The following is a 10972-nucleotide window of genomic DNA, read 5'->3' as shown; positions in this document are numbered from 1 at the left end:
TTTGTGCACAGATAACCTTCTTTGTTTTGATATGGTCAATATAAGATAAATTTTGCGAAGAGTCAAATCCAGGTCTTTTATTGTAAAATATCACACCACTGAATTCTAGTCCCTTGATAACAATAACGAGTTAAAAATTGCTTTTGTTTAATCACCATTAAGTTTGATCTTCCATTTCTACTCTCAGAAACCGGATAATCCATATGCACCTGCAGAGAATTAGAAAGTTAAAAGCAAGCGGACAACCTTGCGCAACTCCAGTTTGGATTAATCTAATGAAGGAAAAATAATTCTCAATTTTATTCTAGAACTTTAGATTTATCAAACAATTTTAAAGTATTCTTATAAGTTGTGGTTGAATATATTTGTTGTAGTTTTTAGTAACCAACCCCGCATGCCAGACCTTGTCAAATGCTTCCTTAATAACAAATGTTATGACTAAGACCATAAATAGATTAACATTAGATTTAGTTACAAGTTAGTGGAATGATTTGCTTTAAAACGGAATTAATTATCTATAAGTACGTCTACTTCGTCAATGGTTTCGTGCAATCTAACATGGATTTCACGCTATGCAATTTTCCTACAGGCTGACTGGAAACTGAATGGGGTCTTAGTTTTGAAAAAATGTAGAATTTTCCATGAATTCAGAAATATTACATATAATTGTGGCTATTTTCCATACTCTAGGGAATTATACTTGTAGTATTATTGGATATTTAGCATTTTTAAGTCTAAAATACTTATTTATATATAGGATTTGTTGCTTGAATTCATACTTTTAAGAAAATGATCAGATTTCATTTCATGAAATGCATGTAATTATGCGTTTTAATAACGTTTATATGGCGAATAGCTTTTTTTTAAAGCAGGGTGACTGGTTTTATATCTCATGTTTTATATTATATTTTGTCGGTAAAACATTCCGAACTGTTACCTTTTATTTGAAGTTATATTTTAATTAGTAGAAACCCTTGCAGTATTTATCTAACAAGTAATTAAATTTTATTTGCATTTCCTTCTAGAACTTATAAATTCGTCGAAAATTCTGGGAATGACATACCAAAAACACACAAAAGTATTAATCTTATTAAGACCCTTATTAGCACATAACCGTCGAGGATTTATGTCAAAATTTTACAAGATATTTCCGCACGTTTCGAAACCTTAAGTGTTATATACATTTATAACTCTTGGGTTTTACTACGTCATTAAAAATTGTATTAAAAATTTGCCATAAAATAAAATTTAGAACTCATATTACACAAAGAATAAGGGAGCACAAAAAGGATATCAGGTTGTGTGCAGCTTCCGACAGCAATCAAAAACAGTGAAGGTAGCTCTAAAAACATTTATATTTCATGCATCATAACAAATACAAAGGAAGACAATAGATTTTTCAAGTAGTGACACACTCATAAACTATGAAAAAGAATAAAAGTGCTTAGTCTGTTATATAATACATTTAGCTTATATATAAACAAAAACGTATATCCTTACATTTATTAGCACAACATCATGTATCCCAGCATCAAAGACAATTTTATTTAGTAGATAAATTATTTACCTTCATTACATTGCAACAACTTTGCAAACTTCGTAAATAACAGCTTAAAACTGAACTGCACTGAAACTTATAAACTACATTTGTAAAGTGTAGATACATACAAACGTACAGTTGCAGATACATACATTAACGTACATTGACGTTATAGTACTCGTGTATTAAACTGCAGCAATCATTTAACTAATACTGGCAGATTATTTTGATTCGTACTGCCTGATGTGTTGTTGGGTGGTGTATCTGAAAACCAGTAAACAAGAAAATACTCCTGTGATATATGACAACAATGCACAAATAGTCGTTCATCTAAATTGGTATTGATATTGCAAGGAATGGAATATGAGCTTTTGATGGATAGAAAATATTATTATTGTCACAGGACTTAGTGTTGAATGCAAACTTAATTTTATTAGCAATATTGACAAGTAAATAGCAGTACTATTCGAAGTTTAAGTAATGTAATAAGGGTAAATCTATTAGTTTCAGGTTGGTATATAAGTTCGAATTTCTGCACAATTGCAACCATATTTTTAAGTATTCGCGTAACTGATATAAGAGCCAGTTGTGATAATAAAAAATTTCGCGAGAAAAACTACTAGAATTATATTAAACATTTACAGTAAAAACTGAAACATTCGTTTAATTGAAATTATTTTTTTTTTATTATTATTTATTCAGTTGCGCCTAGTTAAAAATAAAAATTAATTAACAATATTTTTATGTCGGGGACTTAAATATATAGATGTCATTAAATTAATTAATATGTAAAACGGCAGCCTCATGATACATTTAAAAGGCCTTTACAACTTCTATTCAACTCTTTTAATATCTAGCTTTGGTTTTCGACTCAATAGCTTCAATATCGGGTAAAATTATCTTTATCGTTATCATTATCTTTAAGGGTAAAATTTTATTCTTTATTTAATATGACAGTCCTTAACAAATACAATCCATTGCACTTATAGTATTAGTACAGCTATAGATACCCCACTAATTCTCTAATGTAGTTTTTAGAATAGTTCTCAGACTCTAATAATAGGTAATATAAAAAATTTTTTTAAATGTTATATTTCACACCTATTGACGGCGACCAGTTGGTCACATAAGTCTTTTATATGAAAAACATGCACTTATACTATTGAGCTCACCCTAAATATATCCAAACAATATTTGTGCTCAACCTCACATTAATTGAAGCAAACAATATTTAATATTTTTGGAGAGAAAATATTTATGCTGATGATGTTGTTAGTGTTACTAAAATACGTAACCACAACAACTGTATACTGAGAATCATCTAAAATATATGCATTTATTTCTTTTTTGTTTCACTGACATTAATAACCTTTTCTGTACAGTGTTCTCACTGTAATGTATTTGATCAAAATCTTAAGCTTCCTTAGCTTATTTGCATCTGAATAACTTGCGAATAATACCTGATATTTAGGAACTATATTATGTCAATTAAGTTCCTGTTAATTTCTTTTTCCTTCCTATCCAACAAAAACAAAGTTTGAACTTTTCAATTTAAGTATTAATATTTTAATGCAATTATCATAAAATCATGATTTATACTTGAAAATAATATTGATAATAACATAAATTTTTTTAATTGGTTTTTAATGCGTTACTCTTAATAGCCTTTATAGTCCAAAAATGTAATATGCTTACCCAAAATACACTGATACTCACTAAAAAAACAAATAATTTGGGTTTCAAAGTCTACCGAAACAAAATATGTTCTGTAACTTTAATGGATGATAACGTATGTGCCCCATGAGACACATCTATGTCAACATATTTTTTTTATTCAAAAAAAGGATGCCCAAACACAGAACATAAAAAAGAATATCCTTTCCTCTTGTTTCAAAATTTTTTGAATATTTATTTTGTTGTTGTCGTTGTTGTTGTTGTTTACAGACATGCTGTCTAATGTTGTTTTGACTCCCATGTCATTTTGCATATTTGCTGCCATACATTGTTCATTTTTTCTTTAATTTTTATTACTTGTAGCTTCCAAAAGCGGAAAACTTTTTAGGAACCTTAACAAACATGAAGCTCCACTTTTGTATTGACTTATTTTTAAAAATAGAATTATTCACATGTTTTGCATAATTCTTATTATTCATTCTAGTTCTGATTTATGCTTTTATATATGTTATATATATATTACTTGTATTTATAATTACAGCCTTATAAACAATTTTTATATCACTTTAAAAAATTTTAAGTTTTCTGTAAAATTCTACCAAGCATCGTTTCATTCTTCATTAATATTTTTTTAATTAAATAAGTTGATTAAATTAATCAACTTTTAATTTTTAATTTTTAGAAATGTATCTGTACAGTATTTATATCATTGAAAAATACTCAATACAACTGAACTTGTTACTTTATAGGAAATTTTTCATGAGCATGCTACGCATTTACGCATACTTCGTGACCATCAAAATGCAGGCTCTTTAATATCAACAGAGGTGCCTACAATCATACGTCAAAATCTATTAGCAAATTTTCGGAATGGCAGTCGACATGCACCATATTTTATTTGCGGACCCCACGGAAGCGGTAAGAGTGCTTTAATAGTGGAGTTATATCGACAGGTCACTGAGTGGTTCAGTTCAAAACGAGTACATCGAGTTATACGTTTTGCTGCAGCTACTCCACGTTCAGCCTACAATTTAGAATTATTACGTGTTATATGTCAACAGATTTCTATTATTTTTAATATACCAGAAGGTTACTTACCAAAAGATGCATCCTTCGATCCGAACTATATAAATAATTGGTTCCAAAATTTATTACGACGTATTGAGGATATGAATAATGATGTTTTGTTTCTTTTTATTGATGATTTGCATTTATTAAATCCACTGGATTGCGATATTGTAGCTGCATTATCTTGGTTGCCCACTTCATTGCCATGGAATGTGCAACTTATATGCTCTACAACAACAGCTATAGATCAATTGAAATTCACACCAATGCAACGTGATCGCTTCAGATCGACAGAATTTCTTTTTGATTTAACAGTTGCTGAAAATCGCACTGAATTAAGGAAGCCAATTATGAATAACACAATTTCTGTTAGTGATGATATCGCTTTTGAGCAGTTTTTGGAATCACAATTTGATTATTTTGAGAAATTCTATGGAAAGAAAGGCTTCGGTCGTTTAGCTGCTTACATCACATGCGCTGAATATGGACTGACGGAAACTGAGCTCTTGGAATTACTAATGCCCACCGATGAGCCAGAGGCATTTGTCGAAACCGAACATGGAAACTTTAATTTCTCCACATTCAAAAGGATTCACAATGAAATGAGTAAATATTTAGTCATTTAAGCCTAATTAAGTGTGTAATTGAATTTCATTTAATTTTCTTCTACCGAAGGCTTTCTTTTGCATGACAAAATAATGTCCGGCAAAGTGCTTATACAGTGGCGACACACTTACTGTGCACATTTATCCCAACAGCGATACATGGATGCACAGAGTACACGTGCCATGCATATAGCCATTGCCAATATATTCTTTCAACAAGAAGGGGAGGATGCTGAAGAAGGTAGCAGTGAACAAGAAACAGAAGAAAGTGACAAGCATTCAGGTGAGTTTAATTGGATTAGCAAGTAGTAACAACGATATAGAGTATGTACTTAGAATACTTTTTGTGTCATTATTACTATTTTTATTTTTATTACTGTTATTTTTGTTGCAATTCCATCTATGTCAACTTATCAACAATGAAAATAAATGTGTTATAGTAGTTAGTCAAAAGGAAAAGGATAACATCTCTACTGGTCGTAAATCATCATCACATCATAATGATGATACTTCAACGTTCTACAATCCAATTGCGGCTGACGTTTCGTATAGCATGCGACATGTTGAAGAGAGTTGGCATCACTTAATGCGTTCCGACGATACAGCCAAGTTCAAGCAAATTGCAGTATGCAACTTTGATTTTTTACTAGCAGCGGTGAGTACAGAACAAAAATAAAGGCTTTAATATACTTCATACATAGACCAGTTAAACTCTGTTATAATAAGATTATATGTATACATTATATAGTGACAATAAGATAATTAAACTTTTATTTCAAGAGTAATTATCATTAGAAATTTAAATGTGCTGTAAAATGAATCATAATTAAGAAAAATTTCAATAGTAATATAAAACTTCTCATATGAATAAATTTAAATAAATTATTACTTCAAAGTATAATAAATTTAAATCATACATGTAGTCGATATTAAGAAAATTCTATATAATTATTGTCATGCATCATTTTAGTAGGAAAAAAGCGACGTTAGATCCATTAACAGCACCTTTACCTTTAGAACGTATTATATTTTAGAATGAAATATCGATAAATGTATTGATTAACTCGAAATAGGTTCAAAGCTGTGGAGATATAATTGACAGTTCTAGTATAAGAACGTTAAGAGGGTATATGATTTCTATCCACATCAGTATTCGTTGATATGGTCATCTCATTATCTTCAGGTGAAATCATTATATATACTGAACATTTTAAAATTGCAGAACAAATATCACTTAACTAAAATCAGAACAGAACAAAATAAAAGATTAGTTTAAAATTATAGAACTTATCTTGACCAAAAAGAAACTAAATAACCATTGACATAGACATAGAGAGAAACAATTATAATATTACTAAACTGTGTATCACTGTTTAACAATCGCCAGAGGTCGACCATTATATCAGTAGGTTTGTTTTCTCAAGTGTCTAACCTATGTATGTAATGAAGCCTAACATAGTTTACTTTACCTAAACTTCAAATCAGTTTCCTTATCCAAAATAAGTGATTTAATTATGTTTTTTTAAGTCAATTGGTTAATCATAATGTACAACTTTTGATAAAAATAAAAAATTGAAATAAAAACTTAACAAGTGCTAACTAACTGCACTTAAAACAAAAAAAAATTTAGGACAAATAGTCTATTAAGAAAAGACGCTTATTATAATCATTATTAGCATTGAAACAATTCTATAATAATAATATATATTTCACATTTATATATATATTGATTTTACTTGTACATAACTTATACTTGAGCTTGTTTTTATATACTTAAATGACCTAACAAAACATCGTTGTTGTATTAGAGTATGAAGGATTTATTGCCAGTGGCGACAATAATATGTTCAATAGCTATGGATTTCAATTTGAATGCCTCTTAACAGTTTCCTTTTAAACATTAAATTGGAAATGCGGAGAAAAGTTATATTTATATTATTGTACGCTGTTAGCAGTAACTCCTTGTATCCATTCAGATATCAACTCCTTGTTTTTCTTGTTCCCTTTTTAACTATTGTCAATGTATTTATTTTTTAATTTAAGCTCTTTATTTTGAAAATACATTTTCCACAATATTGTTTTTGAAAAACTACAAATATTTCATGGGGACATTTTTACATTTTCATAATACATCATTTGTATCCTGTCCGCTAACAACAGCAAAAATATGTATTGTTGCTTTGTCTATTTACAATGGATTTTTAAGTTTTTCTTTCCATTATTGGAATTTTGAAAGGACTGTAATTACGCTTGTAAAGAAAAATGTTGTTTGTTATTGTTGAAGATAGTTCGCTCAAGATGGTGTCAATTGTTGCAGTAGAGAAGTACTCTTTAGTACAATATAAAGAAATTCATTATTGTAACAAGCATGCAATTACAATGTCCACTCTTCTTCTTAACAAAATAATGCAATTATTTTGAAATCACAACGTTCTTTGTAATAAAAGTTAAGCACAATCCTGCATCAAATGGGCGCATAGAGACATCGAAAGAAATTGTAGACTTATTTAATATTAATAATAACAGAAGAAAGGATTAATTTTAAATGTTAAGTCATTAAATTAGTTACTTAAATAATAATAATCTATACTATAATCAATGGAGCACCAAGTCACAGGAATACAACAAGCCTTTATCTTCGGATTATAGCTTGGAAAAGTAAATGCGAAAATCAATATGAATTTCGCATAAAAGTCTAAACTGTAAAACATTTCTGAGAGCAATTTCACCTGGTAATGGAATTTATAAATAATTGACACGATTCCAATTGCTCAAGCACGCTGATTTGACCAGTTATTACAGCTATTTTGTATCATTTTTTCCACCGCACAATATGCCAATATAACTAATTTTTTGGACCATTAAGGGTTTAAGTAGTAAACATTTTATATTGATTAGTACTAACAAAACTTACACAGGCCATCTAGGGTCGATTAGTTCATACAAATTTAACATTGGTGGTTTTCAAGTCAAACTATCCAAGTCTATCGACCGATATATCGAAAAATAAACAATATTGAAAATGCAGCATAGCATAGTGGAAAAAGTTGATAAAAAGTTTACTTAAATTCCATGTCAAATTGGAGGATCCAGAATATAGAAATAGTTTTTAATTGTGTATATAATTCTGATATATTCTTCTACTTTATCAAATTATAAATTGGTTTACATATACTTTAATATTAGTATGAGACATTGCTCTGAAAATTATTTTACGGTTGTGTATTAAATTTTATATTAACTTCTTCAAAGTACAATACGTAAATAATGGCCTGTTAAAGTTTTATTAGAAGGTTCTTTTATAATTGTAAAGTATAATTTATAGATTAAAAAGCAAATAATTGTAAATAGAAGAAGTTGCTAAATTATTGACTTAACATTAGCAGTTCTCTTCTCTTTTTATTAATGTCTGAAGCTCTTTAACTCAATAATAAATTTGATCCATTAAATTATAAATCATTCTGATGTATTGTGAATTTTAAAAATTAATGCATATTTTTAAGAAGTTATAATGATTGCACTGATTTTAGGAGCATGTAAAGCGGTGTTAGCATGAATCTGTTGTTAATATGTTTTTTAACGCTTACGATTCTTAGGTGTTTGCTTATCACTTTATTACAAATATAGCATGGTGCTTTTAACAAAAGTTATAAAATATTCTTTATGGTATATGAAGAAGCTTTGCAATAAGTCACATATCCACAGAGCAATAAACTATGTACACACCATAACATCATCTGTGACAAGCGATTGCAACAGTAATATTATACGAAGATACCAACACCTCAACCACACACATCAGATTTTTTCAGTCTGATTTTTGTTTAAATGGGAAGTTGGAAAAATGGGTTTTCAGAAGTAAAAAGAAATTTCAACCGAATGCATATAGTGTCCCTGCAAATAATGAATATTTTGAGAAGTTATAAAATAAATGGGATACTATTGTTGGAAGTGCATATAGATGGAAATTGAAAGTTAAAAGTAAATAAAAATTTGTGTGGTTTTATTATACTTCAGAAGGAGTGTTACCTTATTTGAGATACTTATTTACAATATTTACATTCAACTATTCATATGTTCGAACGCGATGTTCAAGTTGTTTATGCCCTAGGTCAGGTAGCCGCCACAAATTAAAATTTTTTCATTTAAAACTGACTTTTGAACACCCCAGGTGTATATATATCAAGGAGCATATTAGACCTGACGGTCGCAGTGCCACTTCCCCAACAATAATACATAATATAATCAACGTAATTAAACATTTAAATAATTATTTTTAATAATCAAAAAGACACAGCTTACAAACTTAGAAATGTTTTCAAATGTTGAAATTCATCTCAGAATTTTATCAAAATTTAAATAAAAAATAAAAGTTGAATAACAAAACACAGCAAATATTGATGTTAAATAATATGTAAAGGGCAAAACTGCAATGGCACAGAAAAGAACCCATAAAAAACGAAATGAGCATTGTGGAACTGAAAAAGTTTTCCAGTTATGACGGTTGTGTGCGGGCCTAAGCGAACGGTACGATTACACAGGAAGTAAGTTTTTTAATAAACACAACGCAATATCGTCTCAACAGGCCACGTTGCAATATTGCCACATAGCAATGCCAGCACAAACCAACATCAACATGCCTAGCCATGGACATAATCAAAACATACACAAGGATGAATGGGGAAGGCGTAGGTTTGAAAAAATAAATTTTAAAACTCAGCACAGACATACGTACACACCCAGTAACAAAGTCCATACAATTATTAACAAAGTTTTTTCTGCTGAAATAAAAGCTCACCTAGATTTTTTACGTCGGTTTTATCCTTTAGCAAGTTTTTTATGTTTTTGAATGTGCGGTAAAAAAAAAATGCTAAGAAACTTAATATGGCACAAGGACCACCTTCACAACGATTTCATTTGCATTTAATTCAAAGCAAAGGTTAAATAAGCAAAAGGGAAAAACCTATACCAACATAGCAATAAAAGCAATGAACCGAATGTAGTTCATCACTAAAGTTTAAATTTTTATGAGTTAACTTTGTTTATATGATTTTTCACTAACATTTTTAAAACCTTTTTTATGAGTTTTTATTTTAAAAGCAGCAGCAAAAATGTAGTGTCAAAAGGCGATTTTAATCATAACAAATTTAATGAAAAATAAAGCATAAAAGTTGATAAGAATTGTAATAAAAATAAACTGTTTTTCATAATATCTAATACCGAAAAAGTTTGTTTATTCATTAAATTTATATGTCTCTTTTTTGTACTTTATACAAAAAAATTATTCTTAAAACATTTTCAAAAATGTAAATAAAATTGTTTGTTGTTGTGTAGCATTGACGATAGAATACCAACAATTGTACTCTATATTTAATGATAGATTTTAGTCTTCATCACTCATGAAATGCCATGACTTTTTAGCGCTGGAATCGTGTTTCGCTAAGTGGGTTCCGACTTTATTTCAAGTATTTACAGTAATGGAAATCATATCCATAGCAAGTCTCATGAACCTACTAAAACTACTTTAAAAGTTCAAAAATACATAAAGATTTTATCATAGGCATAAAACTATTCAGTTTTATATAGGTTTCACTATGGAAACTAGAAAAATCTGTAATAGTGGAAGTGGTCTATTTTGTTTGTATATAGCATAAAAATGTCATTTTTCAAATTATTAACGTGAAAAGTTTGCCATTATTGTGTCTATACTTTCTGAAAGCATATTTAAATAAAAGTTGGTAAGCCTTTCCAAGATGTATTTTTGTCTATACGTTGATTATAATGAACTACTCCTCACTTAGTAAATTTAAATAAAGAACACGTTTAACAAAATATTTTATACATATCAACCAATAGAGCTTAAGCAATTTCTAACAGCATTTAAGAACCTAATAATAGGTTTTAATTTTTTTCAGAGATTAAATCGTTTGAAGTCTTTTAATTGTGTTAGCCAAGATGTTTTATTTCCATCTTCTATGCAAGCAACTACAATAAACCTCTACCAGTTCTTCTTTCTTAAGTCTCCAATTCTGTAATAGTATACCCATTATTATTTTAAATAAATTTTTTCTAGAAAATATTTATA

This window comes from Teleopsis dalmanni, chromosome 2 (genome assembly GCF_002237135.1).
Source record: "Teleopsis dalmanni isolate 2A chromosome 2, ASM223713v2, whole genome shotgun sequence".
In the NCBI taxonomy this organism is placed as follows: Eukaryota; Metazoa; Arthropoda; class Insecta; order Diptera; family Diopsidae; genus Teleopsis; species Teleopsis dalmanni.
The sequence above is the reverse complement of the archived record's forward strand: the minus strand, read 5'-3'. Positions refer to the sequence as shown.